This window comes from Amblyomma americanum, chromosome 2 (assembly GCF_052857255.1).
Source record: "Amblyomma americanum isolate KBUSLIRL-KWMA chromosome 2, ASM5285725v1, whole genome shotgun sequence".
Classification (NCBI taxonomy): Eukaryota; Metazoa; Arthropoda; class Arachnida; order Ixodida; family Ixodidae; genus Amblyomma; species Amblyomma americanum.
The window spans coordinates 225,476,997-225,499,033 of record NC_135498.1 but is presented as its reverse complement, the minus strand read 5'-3'; the positions used below and the strand labels follow the sequence as shown (position 1 = coordinate 225,499,033).

Genomic DNA, 22,037 nt, shown 5'->3' with positions numbered 1-22,037 from the left:
CACCCGGGACCAAGTGGAAGAAATGCTTCGCGACGACGTAATCCAGCCATCAAAAATCTCCTGCGCGGAAGCAGTTGTTACATTGAGGAAGGCGGCATACTGCGATTCTGCGGCGATTATCGCCGCTTGAACAACATAACGAACAAGGACGTCTTCCCCCTCCCTTGCATGGACGGCACACTGGACCGGCTCGGCAGCGGCAAGTATTTCTCACCGATGGACCTCAAAAGCGGTATTTACACAGAAATCTGGGCTAGTTGGTGTTTAGAATGAGAGGACATAGTAGTAGCCGTAAAAAGAGGGACGACAGGATAGATGAAAACACAGGTGCTAGAAATCAACTGATTTTATTGTCGGGAATACCACGCATTTATAGGCGACCATCAGGTGCCAGAAAAGCCATGAGTTTTATCGGCTAAAGACAATTGTTTACAAGGAAATACTTTAACTACTTTGACGCTTAGGTGATTTCTTGAAGGTGGTAAGGTTTCATGTGCACCTACTTTCTGATTTATTGTTGGTCATTCATTCATCGTCACCTGATGCGTTAAAGGGACACTGAGGAGAACCCTATCAAATTTTTTTTGTTAGCAATATCTGATAGTTCGGCATTTCATGGCTTTGTTCACGCTTGTCCGGGAGCGAAAGATGCATTTATTTCAAAGAAATTTGGATTCGAAGTTGAAAATTTTTTCCCGCCGCTCTGATTCAAACTCGAGAACTCTTATGACGACACGGAGAACTCTTATGACGACACAGAACGGAATGACGTGAAACGTGACGTAAACGGAGACTCCGTGATTTCTGGCGGCTAGCGGTGAGGTCTAGCAGCTGCCGAAATGAAAGCTACCGCCGCCGCACGTTGAAGGCATCTATCGGGGGTCGCCACCGTCGCTTCGTCTATGTTTGCACCAGCGTCTTGCCAGCGTTACGATGGATCCCGTTCCCGAACCCGACGACGTAGTTCTCGCAAAAACTCCGGCCTGCATTTCAGCGACCTCAGCCCCACAGAGCGTGCGATGCTTTTGAGGGAGCGCGGTTAGGTTAGGCGCCGGCGGGTGGTTTTCTCTTCCTCAGAGAGCAGCCGTTGCAAACTAAATATCATAACCCCAGTGTGGGGAGTCGCAAGGGGCCAGGACAAGGTCGGCGCCTTGCGCCCATCTGAGGCTGGCCGGGGCTTTGGGGCCAACGGATTGTGATTCCTTGAACGGCGCGGTTGCACGGTGCAGCAGGCGGCGTCGAGGTCTCCCACGGTTGCAAGGGCCAAGTTATTTATTTATTTTTGCCACAAAAACAAATGGGTACTCGAGGGCGGTTGAAACTCGAGGGCGGTTGAGGTCGGCAGCTTGAAACCAAAGCCGACGCACGACGCTTCAACGGCTTCAGCTAGATCCAACGGGTCCACTGGATCTGGCTCTCTCGCCAACTTGCATGTACCTTCAGATATATACTGTGAATGGAATAAAATAGCCGAGCTCGAAAAGAACAGCTCCGCCCAACTGCCGCAGCTATTGAATATAACGCGCACCTCGCCGCGGAGCCAAATCAGTCTGTCCGGACCGGCGGCGGTTGGCGCACTCGGCGGGAAATAGATACATGCTCCAATCTCCCCGCCAGTGCGGTCAGAGTGCGCCGAAGCCGCCGAACGCGTCGGCGGTCAAGCGCAGTTGGAGTATAGAAGGTCTCGCTTTGACCGACGTGACTTCGCCGTGCAGCGCGCGCGCGCACCTCGCCGCAGCATAAACACGCCTTAACAGAGCCTGCGCTTAACCGCTAACCAACGTATTCAGCGGCGGCATCCATGGGAGCCAGAATCCAGCTTGACAGGGCCGCAGGCCCGTATCAAGCTGGTGGACACCCGACCAATATCTGCACCCGACCAATATCAACGGGTGGACACCCGACCACTATCTGCAGAACGTTTTCTTCTCCTTACATGCCACAGCGAAATACTGGTTCGAGAACCATGAAGCTTCTCTAACATCATGGGAGACGAGGAAGAGCGAACTAGGACGCACGTTTCCGAACCAGCACCGGCGACAGCATGCTGAAGATCTGCTCCACAATCGTATTCAGGGCCCCACCGAGACCGTAAGAAGTTTCGTCGAAGACGTGCTGCGTCTGAGTTCTCGCGCTTACCCTCGGGATAATGAAGAGAAGGTGCAGGCCTGGAGGAGCGGTGCTCGGAACGACATCTTTTGAGGTTTCATTCGTAATCTTCCCACCACGGTAGCTGAACTCGTCGCTGAAGCGACCAACATCGAGCATGCATTGGTCACAAGAACCAGTCACTTTCAGCGACTGAGCGCTCTTTTTGTCTCAAAGTCTTGCCTCTTCTGGCATGGGCAGTGTTGTCTTCGCCGACGTTTGAGAAATAATCCTCGACGGCGTTGGCGAGGAGGTCGAAAGGCTGTTCCCAGCTCCTAAGCAGCCTGCATCTGTCTCTATCGCGACGGCTGTTCGGAACGGCCTGCGACACGCGCTGGCGCCAGACCACGAGCCAATTGTAGCTGCAGCCTGTACCAACCGTCTCTAAGCTAAGCCGCCGCCGTCCGTCGTCCGCCTCCCGTCCATCCTCGGTAACAAAATTCTGCCGATTCCGTCCTTCGACGCCGCGAGTTCGTACCCCCGTCTGATGCATGCCTGGAACCGGTGGGCCGCAGAAAAAGCGACATCTGGAGGACTGCAGACCGGAGGCCGCTGTGTTTCCACTGCGGTAAGCCTGATCACGTGTACCGCTACTGTCCGTACCGCGAACTCGGCCTTCGAGGTTTCAGACGTGCTGATCCGCGCCCCCGCTTCGGTGAGCAGCCCGCGAGATACACGGCTACCTTCGACGCTATCCATCGCCAGTGTCAGCTCCACCTCGCACATCGTGGTCGCCGCCCCCTCAACGCCCATCATCCCCATCGCGCGGGTCTCGCCGTGAGAGCATTTCGCCACTTCGGGAAAACTAAGTACGGCGACACCTGGAGGTGTCGTTGCCGGTGTCGCACGCAGTAAAGAATCTCCGTCTACGTTGGAATGTCCCAGCTCGATCGATGGCACCCTTGGAAACGAGAACGGTTTTTTGACCTCTAGCAACGTAACCGTTTTAACCGACGGTCGCGACGTAACGGCGCTTGACGACACCGGCGCCGATCTTTCGGTCTTCAGCGGAAACTTCTCTCGGCGTGCTCGCAAGGTTACTACCCAGTTGGACGGCCCACCAATACGTACCACAGGAGGTCACCTCGTGAACGCAGTTGGCAAGTGCACTGCCCGCGTTGAGGTTCATGGTGAGACGTGCCTCACCACATTCGTGATATTGGAGAACTGCTCCATGAATGTTATTCTTGACATGGACTTTCTCCGCGAGTATGACACCGTAATCGACGTAGGGAGGAACAGGTTGCCCCTACGCGCAAGTTCTTCACTGCCAATACCTCCTCGAGCCTCCGCGCTGCGAGGAAAGTTGATGCAGTCCATGTCCACTAGCTGCCGTTGTAGACAGTTTTCCTGCTGGTCTGAGCTGATACAACTGCATGTGGCGAAGGCGCTCTCGAAGGAAGTGTCCAGATGAAACTTACACAGGGCATTGGTGTAGCGCGAGGGATCGGCAATGTCCAACGTAGGCGTGACAACATTTTCGTGACCAATTCAGGAACGAGCCGCAGCTCCGGAAAAAAAGGGGTTGTTATAGCCCAAATGCACGAACTTAGCGACGTTCACGAAGCTGTTGCGCGGCCTGAAAAGGAGGCTGCACCCGGGTACTGCAACCCTACAGCGTTGACCCTGGACATCGATTCCAAACTTGAGCCTTCGCACACACGCGAATAGCTCTCTCTTTTGCATCGGTACCACGACTGTTTCGCGACGACATCCCGGATTCTCCAGACGCCCGTCGCCAAGCAAAGAATTATTGTCGACGTCGCGACGCACCCGATTCGCCAACCACCGTACAGCGCGTTTCCTTGAAGGCAAGGGAAACCATACAAGAGCAAGTGCGCGAAATAATTAAAGACGTCATTCAGACATCCAACAGTCCGTAGGCCGCACCTGTAGTACTGGTCAAGAAAAAAGACGGGATGCTTCGATTTTGCGCAGCCTACAGGCGATTCAACAAGGTGGCCAAGAAGGACGTGTACCCACTACACAAATCGACGATACCCTCAACCATCTCCGCTATGCCCGCTATTTCTCGTCCATCGACTTAAAAAGTGGATACCGGCAGATTGAAATGGATGAGCTCGACCGCGAGAAGACCTCATTTATAACACCTGATGACCTCTACGAGTTTAAGGTCATGTCGTTTGGCCTGTGTACAGCGTCCGAGACATTTCAACGAGTCATGGATACTGTGCTCGCCGGACTGAAGTGGCAGACGTGTCTAGTTTATCTGGATGACGTTGTCATCTTCTCCAGCACTTCCGCTGACCATCTTGTGCGCCTTGAAGTGGTTCTTCAAGCTCTTCTGACCGCCGGACTCACGCTGTAGCCTTCGAAGTGCCGCTTCGCATGCAGTGAGCTGAAGGTTCTAGGGCATATTATCAGCCAAATTGGGGTGAAGACAGATCCCGAGGAAACGCCTGCCGTAGAATCCTTCCCTCCACCATCCGACGAGAAGACTGTCCGCAGCTTTCTCGGCCTCTGCGCGTACTTCTGACGTTTCGTTCGGAACATCGCCCAGATCGTGGTCCCACTTTACCGCCTTACGAAGGATAGCGTAGCCTTTGAGTGGACCGAGAAGCAGCAGTCAGCATTCCGCCAATTAAAACACGCCCTTGCAGCGCCTCTCATACTAGGCCTCTCATACTACTTCCACGTCGCAGTCGGCTAACAGGTACATTATCACAGCCACGGACTACCTAACCCGATACGCCGAGTCCCGAGCTCTTCCATAGACGGCGGCTTTGAGGCAGCCCAATTTTTTATTGAGTGTATTGTGCTCCGTCACGGTGCCCCTGCCGTTTTGATCACTGACCGGGGTTCCGCGTTTCTGGCACAGCTCACGCAGGAGATCCTCCGTCTCAGCTGCACCAGCCACCACCAAACTACTGCGTATCATCCGCAAACCAAAGGGCTGACGGAGAGACTGAACAAGACGATGGCCGACGTGACCGCCATGTACGTGCGCGTCGTCCATCGCAGCTAGAACGCGGTACTGCCCTACGTTGCATTTGCGAATATTACCGCTTTTTTTTATGCCTCACCATAATTTATGTCCATGACTGCGGCCTGCTCGTGGCCCCCCCTGCCACCGAATACGGGCCGGTGTAGTTTCGGCTACTAGGCTTTGTTCCGGTGAAACGCCAGCGGTGGGGATGGGCTGGCCGGGGCCCGTCCTCTGGGGATGCAAAACCCCATGGGAGTGGCAGCGACTCCCAAGCGACTGAGTGGGCCAGTCTCGCACGTGAGGTCCGATGCCTGTGCGGAGGCAGGCCTGGTTTCATAATCAGGTTGGACTCACGGAATTGGGCTCAAAAAGTGCTCGAAAATCAAAAGGCCTCTGCACGCGGGGGCGTGCGTGGCTACCGGCTGGCGCGTCGGTTTCTGGCCACGGAGAGGCCAGGTCCGCGCGGGGGTTTCCAGCAGAAGGGCTCCTTGGGAGCGATGTCCTCGGGGAAGCAGCCAGGGATGGCTGACCGCGGGGCCGTGAGGCTAGAGCGCGGGACGCCGAGGTAAGGGGGACCTTAGTACGACCGATGCGAAAACCGTCGATGTTGTGGAGTAGCGGTGGAGTAGGCCCGGGTTATCTCACCCTCGGCCAGGTTCTTGGTTTGTGGCCCGGTCAGCCCAGCCCTGAACACTCCCTCCTCAGTAGGTGTGGAGCAAGCCAGGGGAGGAAATAAGTGCAAGGTTGGTTGGTTGGAAGCACTGGTGGGTCCCCGGGAGTCTAATTCCATTGGCTGGATCCACCACACATACTTCCGGAGTCTGAAAAACCGCGAAAAACACTTGACGGTTAGTAGCTGGGCAGCGATTCGCAAGTCCGAACCGGACCCCTGAAAGTCGTGGAGGAGCCCGAGGCAGCTGCTCCGGGTTAGGATTTCCTGTCTCCGAATAGGAGCTATTGCGTCGTTGGGTGGTCGGGCATCCCGTGAGTGGAGCCGCACCATTGGACAACATCGACGCCCTCCCTGTCCTGGCCAGACAGGAGTCGAGCGATGATAAAATGAGAGTCAATATCTCGCTGTCCCCATTCCCATCACATTACCCATAACCCTTCCCTCAGTCCCATTCCCACAACCTATGTCCCATCCCCTCCGCTACGTCCCAGGGGAGATCAGGGGAGTCTCCCCGGGCCCGCTCCCCCGGCTGTGGGTCGCTTAGTGGCATTACCCCATTTTTTTTATTTTCCGACCTACGGGTGGCAAAAGTACAATATTCCTTTCGGGCCTTTTCATTTATATTACGATTGGGTTAAGCCTGTTATACTTAGTGGCACAGGCAGGAGCTTATTGGTTTACGGTTTTTTGTGGCAGCTCCACCATACTTTTTTTGTCCATGACTGTGCGGCATGCTCGTGCCACCCCCGCCTCCGCCACCGGATACGGGCCGGTGTAGTTTCGGCCACTAGGCATTGTCCCGATGCAACGCCAGCGGTGGGGATGGGTATTGCCGGGACCCATCCTCTGTACAACTTTGGTTACAGGCGCGAAAACAGACACAACACAATAAAGACGGGAAGGAGCGCCTTGTGTTGTGTCTATTTTCGCTCCTGTAACTAAAGATGTAGTTATCAACTTGCCCAGCAAGACGTTCTTTTAAGATCCCCTGGGAATGCGAACCCCATGGGAGTGGCAGTGACCCCCACGTGACTGTGAGGGCCAGTTGCGCTTGTGAGGTGAGATGCCTGAGCGGAGGCAGGCCTGGGTCTATACTCAGGCTGGACCCATGAAATCCGGCACGAAAGGGATGTAAAAATCGCAAAAGGTTTTCAAATACATGCTACCTCTCTCTGCACGTGGAGTCGTGCACGTCTTGCTACTGAGGCACCCGATTCTGGTTACCGAGAAACCAGGTCCGCACGGGGGTTCACAGTAGCCGGGCTCTAAACCGACGCCTCAGGGAAGCAGTCCCACGGCCGGCCGCAGGGCCTTAACAGTCATTGCGGGATGTCGAGAAAGGAGGCGTAGTACGACCAGCGCGAAAACAGCTGATGTTCTGGAGCACAGGCGTTGTCGGAACGGGTCATATCACCCTAAGCTATGTTCTTTTTTGTTATGTGGCCCGGTCACCCCATCCTTGAACACTCCCTCCTTAGTAGGAGCGGAGCAAGCTAGGGGAAAAAATAATTGCACGGTTGGTTGCTTGCAAGCACAGGTGGGCCACCCTGGAGGTGTTAGGTCATGGTGCCGATGGCTGGGGGCCCGACAGGCTGACGACCTAAGCCTCTAAAGGCCGGATCACACCACGCACACTTCCAGTGTCTTAAATGCTGCGAAAAGCACTCGACGGCTAGTAGCTGGCAGGTTGGAAACAAACCCTGGAAGTCGTGTAGGGGCCCCGGCAGCTGACCCCGAGATAGGTTCTCCTGTCTCCGGCGGTCTGAGCCCTTTGGTTTTGGTGGGCGGTTGGGCATCCCGTGGGCGGGGGCTGCACCATTGGGCAGTATTGACGCCCTCCCTGCCCTGAACAGGAAAGCCAGCAATGGAGTCGAAATAATTGACGGATCAGAGCCAAAAGATCAGGAGAGCTTCCCCGGGCCTGCTCCCCGGCTGTCGTTCGCAACATCAGCTCCCCCCCCCCTTCTTTTCGTTTTCCAGACCTACGTATGGTAAAATTGTCACTGCCCTCGGTCCTGTTCCTTTATTTTGGATTGGATTAAGCCTGTTATATACCATGTGGTGTGGTTGCGCACAAGGGCTTATTATTTTTCATTCTTTTAGGTTGCCCCATCCTGCTCCTTCTTGTCCAGAAGACGACAGGTATTTCCTCTTTCCAGCTGGTGCTTGGCAGACAGGTCACCACTATGCTTCACGGTATTGCCGCACGAGCCGTCTGCCGACGTAGAGGAATGCCTGACTAGTCTGCGAGCGCGCTGAGGAAGCTCGGCAACCCGCTGGACTCCACATGCAGCACCAGCAGCATACAGACGCTCGTCAGTACAATCTCCGTCGACGTGACGTCCATTTCTGCTCTCGAAACAAGGTCTGGGTGTGGACGCCGGTACGCCGTTGAGGTCTCTTGGACAATCTCATGAAGCGCCACATTGGCCCGTGCATGGTTCTTCGCCGCATCGGTGGAATGAACTATGAGGTGCTGCCCGAAGAAACGCGACCGTCATCTCGTCATTTCCCCCGCCGCGAAACTGTGCACGCAGTATGGCTAAAGCCGTATTACGCGCGATGATCGCCTGCATTTCCCACTGCCTTTTACAACGGCCAGCAGGATTTTCTGGGCACGTGTGTGGCTTTCCGCCTTGCGTGTTGAGGCGATAGCTTCACTACGCCATGTAAAGCCAAGGTCACCGGGCCGAGCCTGAGCAGTTAATGCGCATGCGCCGAGCAACATGTGCGCCGCGCGTGACGTCAGAGTTGCGCCATTTCCGGTGCAGTCGCAGACTCCGCAGCCTGGCTTCACGCGTGCGCAAGCGCAGTAGGTATAGGTGCGCTGCAAATGCGCAGTTGGGCAACAGATGCGCGTCATTGCTCGGCCACTTTATAAACAGAGGGTGCGAAGCACTCATTCTTCAGATGAACGATGGGTGAAGAAGAAAGTCCGCGTGTATACTGCGACCGACATCAACGGCGACAGTGGGATGCCGCGTCGACGTATCCCGAAGTTGTGGCGTGGTATAAGGCGAGTCGACAACGAGCCCAAGAAGACACGAATACCAAGCGCGATGCCGAGACGCCGGAACAACGAGAGGAACCGCTCGCCAAACGACACCGTCAAGAAGCGGAGAAACGACAGCGACAAGCTACGAGCGAAGCCACGTCTTCTTCGGGTCAGCTATCACGTACACAGTATGATTAGCCGGGGCTAAACCATCAGCAATTTTTTTGGTTCTCGCGTAAGCATCTGGACGATGCTTCTTTATAGGGGGATGCAGCGTATCGACTCGAAGAGAAAGGCGACGCGCGATCTCCGCGCGCCGGCGACTACGCTGCTGCTGGCGCACCTGCCTGCTTTAGTGTTCCTGCTTTCACTTGTGGTTAACGAAAACAGAAAACTGGGCGAGTTGGAATGGATTCATCTTTAAGGAGCGCGAAACACAGGGCGTAGAGGAAGAAACACGAGACGACACGAGCGCTATCTTACAACTAAACTTTTATTTCTGGAAGGTTTAGTTATATAGGAACCAAAATCAAGAACCGAAAAGACAAACAAAAACCCAAATAATCAAAATCGCGATAGTCCGTAAAACCGTACGTGCACGCAGCAGGAGGTTAATCGCCCCATTTTAACAAAGCACACCAGCAATCTTAACACATGACATGCAACTGCTATCAACCTGTCGCCACACATTCCCCGAGAGCGTGAATCTCATTGGCTACGAGATTGATAGATGGCGAAGTGACACATGTCTCAGACTCCTGCCTTATCAGAAACGCCTCAACCAACTACCTGCAGGTCCGATCTGGGTGACTAAACAAGATATTTGTCCTGTCCAAATGGGGGAAACAGTCTTTACATTTCCGGCAGTTCACAGCAAGGTTCGACGAAACTGCCCCGTTTACTGATCTTCGATGCTCAAACAGCCGCTCGTTTATATAGCGGCCTGTCTGGCCGATGTGCGTCTTGCCACAGGAAAGTGGGATAGAATAAACCACTCCAGTCTCGCAGTCGACGAGCGGTTTTTTATGTTAAACTGTGCATCTGTTCCTCCCTCGGTCATCTCAGCCCTAGAGCGTCTTCCTGACTGCACTGCAGACTCTGCTCAGCTTATCCTTAGCTGTGAAAACTACTTTTACCCCATATATTGCCCCTACCTCCTTCAACCGGTGTGACATTCCATGTACGTACGGAATCCCGATTTTTCTTGTTGGCGCGCCGTCTTTTTCTTTTTCTTTTGCGAGACTATCACCCTTAGTCAATATCCGTTTCGATATTTGAGCCAGAGCCACATCTGGAAAACCAGCGTCCCTAAGCCTCTGAACCTGCCCCTGGAAGCTAATCTCAACCCGGTGGGAGCACGATTTACACAATGAAGCCTTGAGACACGATGTCGCTATCCCGCCTTGACTAGTTTTGAGTGCTCTGAATTGTAACTTAGGAGCGGCTTAGCTTTTCTAGGGTTATATTCCCAACACGTTCCTGTTTCGTGGCAGATGATTTTATGTCAAGGGACCGAGTAGAACCCGAGTCTGGTAATTCAAGCGTGAAACCCAGACCCTGGCTCCTCTCTTTGAAAATCTTAATGACATTAGTAAGACTCCTGGTGCACCCATGGTTCAGAAACACCAAAAAATCATCTACAGAGCAAAACACGTTCGCAGCTAAGTCCTTAAGATCTGCTTGCAGTCTCGTGTCCATCCTGCTAAGGAAAATGTCACTCAACACCGGGCGACCCGAGACCCAATACATACACCAGACCGTTGGACGAAAACTTTTTCACCCTATCCAACGAAAGTCGAACGTAAGTAAAAGGACCAAAATTCAAGAAAACTTTCCACGGAAATGCCACAATTGGAAATGAAGCCCGTTTTGTCGTTATCGTTGACAATGCAGTCCTTGACGTTCTTCAACAGCTGAGCGTGGGGTAGGGAGTAAAATAGATCCTCCACATTCATGTTAACGGCATAATGTTTTTTGTCCTCCATCCGCGACAGGAAATCGACTACCTCAGTAGAGTCCTTCACCATAAAAGGGTCGGACAGCTTAAGAGAGCCTAAATGCCGCTGCAAATCGCCTGAAACAGCATGCTGCCAAGTGTCACGCTCCGGTACTACTGCCTGAAAAGGGACAACGGGTTTGTGGGTCTTGACAGTAAAAAAGAGGTCCAACACTGTACATTTTGTGTTGTTGACGGTTGCTTGCTTCTTGACGGCAGAAGGCCTCAACTCCACTTGTATAAAATTCTTTTTCGCAGCTTCCTCTGCCTTCTTGGTGAACACATCTTCTGGTGCGAGAACAAAGAATCCCTCTTTGTCCGAAAAAAGAGACCTCAAGCCTTCAGCTGCCAAGTAGTTGATCAATCCCTTCTTATGTCTTGGCGCCTTTTTGCCCTTGTAGTTGCAGACGACTTCTGAGCACTCACAGACACACCTCTGTTTGTCTCTTTCGGGTACGCCCTGGCACACTGTCCGCGCGAGTGCTACCTTCTCGAGAGGTCGTAAGGCTGGCTCAAAGCATAACTTGGGACCAAGCTCTAGAGTACGTAGGTGACGATCTTCAATCTCCCCATTTCCAAGAAAACAAACCTTTCCTCTGGTTGATGAAGCTTTCTTCTTCGTGGGTAACGTAGGCCGCACGGTATTCCATAAAAACTCGGTTACGCGGTCCGCAGTCTTGGACCAGTCCGCGTAAAGCCGGATTTGGTGTTGCTCATTCCTTGCATGGCCGCAGTGCACGCGAAGGCAAACCCTGTAGAAAGGTGCCTGTCTCCACCACTCAGAGCAAAGGACACGGCTTAATTACGATAGCTGCAACTCTCTCGTTTATACTCTTGAGCTCCTCTATGTTGCCAGCTATATCCTGATTGGTGAGAAATCCCACACTTTGCTCTGCTCTACCGAGTGAAGAGACGGGTGATTACCGTGCCCCAAACATAGGAAGCCCAAGCAAGAAGCCTTTATTCATGCCCGCAGGAAGAATATATACACACTGAGGGGAACTGTCCCCCTCGCTCCTAGCGCCATCATGTTACAACTCAAACAAGCACAAGGCAGCGACATCGCTTGACAACTCAAACAAGCACAAGCCGGCGACCACAACATCTTCCCTCCTGAGATTGTTACAAGTTCAACCTGTGCGGCGGTCTCACTGCACGACCGTATCGCTTTCGAACCTGTTCTTGAGGTTGAGGCGAACTGTTCCACAGGCAACCCCTGGCTCTCAGGCGAAGAAGGTACGCGCAAATGTCCCACCGGCAACGAGCAGGAAGAACTTTGTTGCAGCCTTTCAGGTTTTGATAGCGAGGCTGCTGCTTGTTCTGTGATGTTCTGGCCAGTTGAGAAACGCACCAGATGGCGACGATTTCTCTGCAGAATGCTTCCAGGAGTCTCAACCACGTACGACCGAGGTTGCTGAGAAGTGGCGAGGACCCGACCGCTGCAACCAATGTCCTTGACACATACGTCGTCCCCTGGTTTCGGAGGACTCAGAGGGCTTGCACTGTGACGGCGAATGTAGTTCTTTCCCTGTTGCACCTTGGTTGCAGAATCCTCTGCCATGAATGTCTCGTGACTGGGCAATGCTGGCAGAAGTCATTCTGGCAGTCCAGGAAGGCGTGTGTGCAGTTTTCTTCCCATCAGTTATTGTGCTGGAGATACGCCCGAAGCACCAGGTGTGTCTCGCTAAATGAGAGGGCTAGGTACGGATCGTAGCTTTTATGAAGCAGGTCCTTCACTGTTTACACAATACGCTCGGCCTCTCCGTTACTCTGGGGGTATCGAGGGCTGCTTGTCTCATGACGGAATCCGTAAAATTGGGCGAACTCGGCGAAATTGTTGGATACGAACTGAGGTCCGTTGTCTGTCCGCACGACGTCGGGAATCCCGAAGCGAGCAAAGCAACATTTCACAGCAGCAATAACCGCCGTAGCAGTTGCAGTCCCCAGTGCGACCACTTCAGGGAATCTAGAGCAGTAATCAACAATCAGAACATAGTCACGTCCTTTAAACTGGAACAGGTCGATACCGAGGTGTTGCCATGGCCTCTCCGGTGTGGGAATCGGCATCAATGGCTCTGAATGTACAACTCGAGTCTCGGCACACTTGGGACACTGGGCCACAAGGTGTTCAATATGCAGGTTGCAATTTGGCCACCAAACGCACTCTCGGGCGCGTTCTTGACAGCGGCGTACCCTTTGGTGCCCTTCGTACCAGCAGTGCGAGAATGTCCTGGCGTTGAGCAGACGGAATGACGATACGGCGATCGAACAGAAGGAGACCTTCGTACACATTCAGTCTGTCTCTCTCCTTCCAGTACGATGCTATGTGGGTTGGTACTCTATTCTTGAGAGAGCAGCCTCTCTCGCAGTAAGTCATGACTGAGGAACACTCCCATTCTTGAGCTTGCTGTCGGTGAATATCATCTAGCCGTAACAAGGTAACCATTTGGGCTAGTTGGTGCATATCAGACATAAATTCACCAGCGAAAGCACGTGACACCAGGAGAACACAGGACAACGCTGGACTAACAACTCTCCGATATCTAGCCGACTTGCCCCAGAGGCGGAAGATCCTTGAGGACCTCATCGATGAAGATTTCCAGGCTGTGAACGACTTTCTAGGCTGGCGAGTCAGAGGGTGCTCGTGATAGAGTTTCGGCTGTAGCTATGAACTTCCCCGGTACATATTTGACGGTGTACTGATAGCGCATCAGCTTGATCCGCATTCGCTGTACTCGAGGTGTGCCCCACCAAGTTTGCCTAAGATGTCTTCCACTCTTCGCAAGACGTAGCGCTCCCGCTGGATGATTTTGTTAAGCTTCTTCAGGTCGACACAGAGCCGGTACCCCCCAGGCAGCTTCGGCACAATGACAAGGCCCGAGCACCATGCGGTTGGCGTCTGCAGGCCACGGAGCCGCCGAAAGAACCACGGACGCAGGGAGCTAAGACCGCACTGCTGCTCACCGCGGCCGGAGAGAACGCCCTAGAGGTATTCAACAATTTTGTGTTCTCGGAGAACGAAAGCAAGGAAGATTATGAAACAGTTGCGAAGAAGTTTGAGGAGTACTGCAAGCAGCAGCAGAACGAAGTGTACGAAAGGTACGTCTTCCGCTCAAGAACGCAAGTTGAGGGCGAACCTTTCGAACATTTTTCACGGGACATGAAGAGACTTGCACGAAGTTGCAATTTTGGAAGCCTAACTGACTCCATGGTCAGGGACCAGATTGTCTTTGGAACAAAGAATGCGAAGTTGCGCGAAAAGTTGCTGAAAGTTAAGGACCTTACGTTACTGAAGGCAGAAGACATTTGCAAAGCTGAAGAGGTATGCGCCGAGCAAAACAATGTATGGGCTCAAGCGGAGAAACAAGTAGCACAAATCAAAACGCGCCAGCAGGGCAAATGTCCAGCTTGTGAACAAACTGTGGAATGTTTGGAGCAAGACGAGGCCCATCGAGAAGAGGAAGTGGCTCAGATCAAAGCACGCAGGCAGTTCAAGTGTTCTAAGTGTAACCGCTTCCACGAACGTGGCAGATGCCCAGCATTCGCAAACCATGCTTTCGGTGCCGTGGCGTTAACCACTTCTCGGCCTGTTGCAGAAAAAGTTCTCAAGTGAGCGCAGTACGTGACGAGCAGGAAGGATTCGAAATCCTCGACGTCAGCTTAGGCAACAGAGCCGATTGGGCCGTCCACGCGAGAGTGTCCTCCCAACTAGTGTCTCTGAAAGTAGACACAGGCTCGCAAGCGAATTTGTTGCCTTACTCCGTTTTTCAAAGGCTCAAAGCGAAGTCTGCTTTAAGAGCAAGCCCCTCCGTCCTGCGCTCATACACCGGCGACGTTATAAAGCACATCGGGGTCGCTACGGTACAAGTGACTGTGAACGACCGAAGTGGGCATTTCGACTTTTTAATTTTAAAGAAGAGCAGCCAAGCCATACTCGGGCTGTCTGCAAGCGAAGCGTTAGGACTAGTGGTTCGTTCTGTCAACGCTGTGCACACAAACAGCACTGACCAACTGGTCAAGGAATTTCCAGAGCTGTTTCAGGGCATCGGCTGTCTAGCACGCCAGTACCACATGGTTCTGCGGGAGGATGCAACACCGGTAGTCCAGCCGGCGCGACGGGTGCCCTTGGCGTTGCTCGAGCCCCTGCGAGAAGAGCTCGATCGAATGGAACGTGCTGGAATCGTGGCCAAAGTCAGCGAACCGACGAACTGGGTGAGCCCGTTTGTTGCAGCACGCAAAAAGGATGGAAAACTGCGCATATGCATTGACCCGAGGGAATTAACGAGTGCCTAAAGCGAGAGCATTATCAAATGCCGAAACGAGAAGACATTGAGGCTGAGCTTGCCGGTGCACCTTTTTTCTCTCGCATCGACGCGTACTCGGGCTTCCATCAAATCCCCTTAGATGAGGGTACGTCAAAGGTGTGCACAATTGGAACGCCCTTTGGACGCTACCGTTTCTTGAGACTACCCTTCGGCATTGCTTCGGCGCCTGAAGTTTTCCAGAGAACTATGAATGAAATATTCGACCATGCTCCAGGGGTGCGAATCTATATCGATGACATACTGATATGGGGGAGCACAAGGGAAGAGCACGATACTCGCCTCCGCACAGTCTTGCAAATGGCTAAAAAGGCCGGCCTAACTCTCAACGCGGCGAAATGCAAATTCGGCGTGACCGAAATTGACTTCTTGGGTGATGTTATAAACAAAGACGGAATAAGACCTAACCCCGCAATGACCGCACCATTAAGTGAAATGCCTCAGCCAAAGGACAAAGCCGGCGTTCACAGAATGCTCGGGGTCGTGAACTATTTTAGAAAATACATACCGCATCTGGCGGAAAGGACGACGCTTCTACGAAGCCTCATTAAACAAGACAACGTTTTTGAATGGTCCGAAAACCACTCCAAAGAATGGCAAGCTGTCTGCGACACATTGAGCGGTCCACCTTTGCTAGCCATTTTCGATCCTGCTAGGGAGACGAAGGTCGTTGTAGATGCTTCCAAAAATGGGATTGGTTCTGCCCTTCTTCAGAATTATGGTGGTAGTTGGCGGCCGGTCGCCTATGCATGCGCGTCTGATACGATACACTTATGTCGGCTACCTTGCGCTTATTTTATTAACTTTGATAGCTCTGTTAGTTCTATTCTGTCGGTAGGGTTAGACGCCCTCATGCTTTGGCGCTTCTTAATCAGATCTTTCGTCACCTGAGATAGCTTCCCGGTATCCTGTCGAACCGTCCTACCGCCTAGTTCTACTGCGCACTCCGTAATTATTGATGTCAGATTATCGTGCATTGTATGAACATCAAGATCGTCTTCCTCAGTTAAAGCTGAATATCTGTTTTGCAGCGCTATCCTAAATTCCTGTGCTTTCCCTCTTACGGCTAACTCGTTAATGGTCTTCTTCTTCACTAGCTTCTTCCGTTCCCTCTTCAAGTCTAAGCTAATTCTAGACCTTACCATTCTGTGGTCGCTACAACGCACCTTTCCGAGGACGGCCACATCCTGAATGATGCCAGATTTAGCGCATAGTATGAAGTCGATTTCATTTTTAGTTTCACCATTGGGGCTCTTCTAGGTCCACTTCCTGTTTTCTCGTTTGCGGAAGAAGGTATTCCTGATCCGGAAATTATTTCTATCCGCGAATTCGGCTAATAACTCTCCCCTGCTATTTCTAGAGCCTATTCCATAGTCACCTACCGCGTGGTCGTCAGCCTGCTTCTTGCCCACCTTCACCTGCTTAAAGATCCTGTATGTTCATAATGCCGATTTCGTCAGCATCCCTGATTTCCATAGAGCTCTCTCGGTTTTTTTAACCTTTTTCTGAACCGATAATTGCTGATTTGCCCCCCTACTGCTGTCCATATATTTGCTTGTCAATTTTCTAGTTCGCTTCCTCCATTTCGTCTCAACATTCCTTATGTGCAGGTATCTGAAAACTTTCCTAGGCCACTTCTTTTCCCCCATTTTTCTCGATCGCTCCTCAAATGCTATCTTAGTGCTTTCTTCTCTGCTCTCGAACGACGCCCATCCCATATCACCTTGTACACCCTGATTTGGTGTATTGCCATGTGCTCCCAAATCTAACCTCCATACTCCGCGTTGTTTGATTTCTAACCTTGCTTGAACATCTGGTCTCATGCACAGGACCGCATTATGGAAAGTCAGGCTAGGAACCATCACCCCTTTCCATTTCCTTCTTAGCACTTCATGCCTATTGTAATTCAACAGTGCCCTATTTTTATGACACCTGGATTCCTACTAGTTTTATTCATTACATAATTTTCATGCTCTGTCAGATACTCAGCACCGTTTTTTGTCGGCACCCCAAGTAACTTGTACTCCTCCACTACTTCTAGCGTGAACTCCTGTATTCTATGTTCGCCGCCCTGATCATTAAATATGATGGCTGCAGGTTATTTCTTACTAAATTTGAAACCAAATCTATCTCCCTCGGTACCACATATGTCAAACTTCTGCAAATCTTCCTTGTCAGCCATTAACACTATAACATCCGCGTATATTATTCTCGGTAATGACTGTTTCATCCATTCTCCTTGCTTGAAAAAAGAAAGGTTGAAACCTAGTCCGCTCCTATCTAGCTTGGTCTCTAACCCTTGCAGGTGCAGCATGAACAACAAAGGAGACAGAGGACATCCTTGCCTAAGCCCCCGCTGTATCTCTATAGGCCCTGATACATTTTTTTCCTATTTTATAATGTCTCTGTTATCTTTATATATATCTTTTTAAATATTAATTACTCCATCTTCCACATCCAATATGCCCAGTACGTCCCACAAATACTCTTGAATAACGTCGTCGTAGGCTCCCCTAATATCCAGAAATGCTAGCCATAGGGGCCTGTGTTCCTTTTCAGCAATCTCTATACACTGCGTCAATGAAAACAGATTGTCTTGCAACCTCCTTTGTTTCCGGAACCCATTTTGTAGCTCCCGTAGAACTCCCTCGTTCTCCACCCAAGCCTGCAGTCGGTCCTTTGTAATCAAATCAAATCAAATCGTTTTATTTTCAGCAGATATTTACTGGTTGGAGCACCTGGGCTAAAAGCTGCTCGAGGCAGCTTGACGAGGCCCAGGTGACCATTACAAGGGGGGGGGGGGTGAACCTGAAAACACTACAATGTAGAGACCTCGAAATAAACAGAGCAGAACAACGAAACTGACGTGTTCACACGTGCGCTACAAAAGCGCTCAAAATGCAAGATATGTAGTATATAAAATCATTGTAGCTCCACTAAATAAATCATGTAATGAAACATTGCAATGAAGACATGAAGCGTCACTGAAACTGAGACAGACACTGAAACGGAAACAGAATCAAAACTGAAGGAACTTGTTGTAGAGAATATATTTCGGAAAACTATGGGCGTGCAGGTTGACACAGTGGAGCGAATTCATCGCCTTGGTAAAGCCCAACCACAGAAATGTAGGCCAATTATTCTTAAATTCTACGATTCCAGAGAAAAGGAGAGTCTCCCGAAGAAAGCCACAAGGCTGAAAGGGACTTCTTGGCGTATTAGCCCTGACTATGCCAAAGAAACTGTAGAAGTACGCCGAAAACTATGGAACAGTGCGGCAGCAGACAGGGCTAAGAAGGCAAAGGTCTTCCTTATCCATGATAAACTTCGCGTAAACAACCAAACCTATATCTGGGATCACAGCCGAAACGAACGCTGTCTGCTGTCTACAGGCCGCGGAGATAAGGCTGATAATTTCAAACAGCACCAGTCAGATGAGCCAGGCAGCCCAGATGACCTTGATTCCTCAATCAAGAGTGCGACGTCGGACACGTCATCGCAGATATAGCTACGCCTTTTAAGTCTGAATGCGCGTAGCATTGTAAATAAGACTACAGAGTTAGAATACTTGCTGCTTTCACAAAGTCCGCATGTTGTAATAATAACAGAAACCTGGTTGAATAACAATATTTCTTCTGACTGCATTGTTCCTCCGGATTATATAATGTTTAGAAAAGACCGGGACGCACGTGGTGGGGGCGTTTGTATCATAGTAAAAAACTCTTTATCTGCAGTAGTGATGGATTGTAATGTTGCTGAAACAGTTTGGTGCAAGATAAAGTTTTACAACGTTGCTTACATGATTGGAGCTGTGTACCGCGCGCCCTCTGCTTCACCTGAGTTCTTTGATGAAGTAAACACTTTTTTATGTGCGAATGTGAAAAAGAACACGAGACTAATAATGACTGGCGATTTTAACCTACCACACATAAACTGGCAACGCCTATGTTCTGTTGGTCCTTATTCGTCTAACGGAGAGAAACTATTAGAAATTATGTTCGCGTATAACCTAAAACAAATTGTGCAAAAGGATACAAGAATAACGCCCGATTCGCAGTCATTGTTGGACTTGGTGTTCCTGTCAAATAATATAAAAGAGCACACCGTTAACGTTGAAGATGGTGTCTCTGACCACAAGATGATTATTGTTTCCTTACCGCTTAGAACCAGCGAGTGTTCAAAGCCTTATAACCCTGTGCGCGCAAAGGATTATGAGCGTGCGGACGACACCTCCATTCTTGACTACCTGGAATCTGCCTTTGATGATTTTGAAATTGACTATGATTCCAAAAAAAAGAAGAGTTGTGGCAGCAATTTAAGAAAATTATACAACACTGCGTTGACAGGTATATCCCAACTCGTGTTAAAAAGACGAAGCACTGAAGCCCCTAGATCACCACGGACATAATTCATATGAAACGTAAAATAAAAAGACTACGTAAAATGAAAAATAAACGTATTCATGTTTTGCGACTTCTTGCTGAGCTGAAGCAGGTGCTGAAAGAAGCTAAAAAAAAGTTTTTCGATGAAACGCTTAGCCGCTTCCTCAAAACGTCACCGCAAAAGTTCTGGCGATACTTTAGAGTTAGGAAGGAGAGAATACAGGAGATTAAGCACGAAAATCAGGTACTGATAAAAAAGGTGCATATAGTAGATCATTTTAATCACTTTTTCCAGCCCGTATTCACCGCAACCAAACATGACATAGACCTTAGTTCAGAACGCTTGTTGCCTAGCCGAATGAATGACGTCTAATTTCGCAGGAGCGCGTATTTCAGCAGCTCCTCAATTTGGATGTTAAAAAGGCCAATGGACCAGACAACATACCAACCCAGTTTCTCCGAAGATATGCCGAGTGGGCCTCACGATACCTTAAACTTATTTTTCAAAAATCCTTGCACACCCATTGTGTACCAGAAGATTGGCGCAATGCACTAGTAATTCCGGTGTTTAAAGGAGGCAACCGAACTCTTGTAAATAACTTCCGCCCAATATCTCTTACATCGATTTCTTGTAAACTTATGGAACATATTATGGCGAAGCATATCTTTCATTACCTAGAAACAAGCTGTTTACTTTACCCTCACCAACACGGATTCCGAGCAGGCCTTTCCACCACTACACAACTTGTAGAGACAATTCAAGATTTGGCAATGACGATTGATGCGAAGCAGCAAATTGACATAGTCGCTGTAGATTTTGCTAAAGCTTTTGATAAGGTGCCACACAATAAATTAGTTTTTAAACTGGAAAGAGCTGGAATTAATATGAATATTGTAAAATGGAATAAAGCGTACTTATGAAATCGTAACCAGGTGGTCAAAATGGATGGTCATGTGTCCGCCTCACTAGCAGTTCTTTCAGGAGTTCCACAGGGTTCTGTTCTGGCACCGTTGTTATTTTTGGTGTATAATAATGATATCTCTGCTGTCATGGAACCAAATGTACGACTGAAGCTATTCGCAGATGACTGTTTAATTTATTCCACAGTTAGAAACACGGAAGACCTGCTTAGAATTAACAACTCTTTACAGGCATTAAGCGAATGGTGCAAAAAATAGAACATGGAAATAAATTATTCGAAATCAACGTACATGCACATTACAACGAAGAAATCTGTTCTTTCGTTCCCATGTTTCATTGGTGACAAGTATTTGTTAAACGTAACTCAGTTTAAGTATCTAGGAGTGACAATAACACAAAATTTAAATTGGGGCACACATATAGAAGAGGTGTGCTCTAAAGCACACCAGATGTTATGTTTTTTGAGAAAAAAATTGGCGAATGCTACACGAGATGTCAGACTAATTGCATATAAAGCTTTTGTGAGGCCAATCCTTGAGTATGCGTCAGTAGTATGGAGTCCTAAACAAAATTATTTAAAGAAACAATTAGAAAGAGTTCAGAGGTACGCAGTACGCTTTATTTGCTGCCGATATCGAAGGACAGACTCAGTTACAGATATGCTTCCTTCCTGTAACCTGGATTCATTAGAAATACGTCGAGAAAATAATCGCCTAAAGCTACTATTCCAGATGCTCCAAGGACAGGTAAACATTCAAAAGGAAACATACATACAAGCGCCAGGCAAACGGAGTTCTATAACAAATCATAGTCGGATAATTCAGCCGTACTACGCCCATAGTGAAGCTTTCAGAAATTCCTTCTTCCCGCATGTAATTGAAATGCGGAATGACTTGCCAATGAGTGTTGCAGAACAGAATGATCTGCATGAATTTGAGCGATCTCTGGATGACCATCTGCTTGAAAGTGCTATTTGATGCTTGAACGAATGTACTGTCTTCTGCTGATGTATTTAGTGATTGTGAATAATTCTATTTTCTACGAAGTTTTCATACCCTCCCTGTAAGGATCCTCGCTTGAGGGTTAACAGTATTGTTAAATAAATAAATAAATAAATATATATATATATATATAAATAAATAAATAAATAACATATTTGTCATACAAAACAGCCGGAAACTATTTGAAATGGCAGAAACTTTCCAGTTACACAATAATTAAAACACGACAGCACATATGAAATCTAAAAAAAATGGGAACAAAGTACAGCAAACAAGCGCACTAGGTTAAGAGAAAAGCACAACTAATACGGCACAACTAATTCCTATAAACTGTAACTAATTCCTGTAATTCGGCACAACTAATTCCTGTAAACCACAGATGTCACTCTTATAGAATGATGGTTACTTACGTCAGCTTTGTCCTCCTTTCCCTTACATATCATGTTCATTGTACTTAATCGCTATCCATCGGGGACTTTGCCATCCGCTATCTTTTTATTCACTACCTGTATTAATGTTTGGTTGGATTTTGGTCGTAGCTGCTTTATTAACATAATCGGAATACCATCTAGTCCTATTGACGTGCCACTAGGAACATTCTTCTCAGTCCTTTCCCACTCTCTTTGCTCAAGTGAAGCAATTGCAGTAACC

The 22,037-nt window shown here is 49.7% G+C and overlaps 1 protein-coding gene and 1 pseudogene across 1 annotated transcript in view; one reads left to right on the top strand and one right to left on the bottom strand.

The window, feature by feature from the left end:
• The window catches only part of LOC144120391 (gonadotropin-releasing hormone receptor-like), a 656,327-nt gene that overhangs the window by 190,964 nt on the left and 443,326 nt on the right, over nucleotides 1-22,037 (top strand). The gene's annotated exons all lie outside the window — the stretch shown is intronic.
• LOC144119448 (uncharacterized) lies at nucleotides 8,008-13,051 on the bottom strand (annotated as a pseudogene).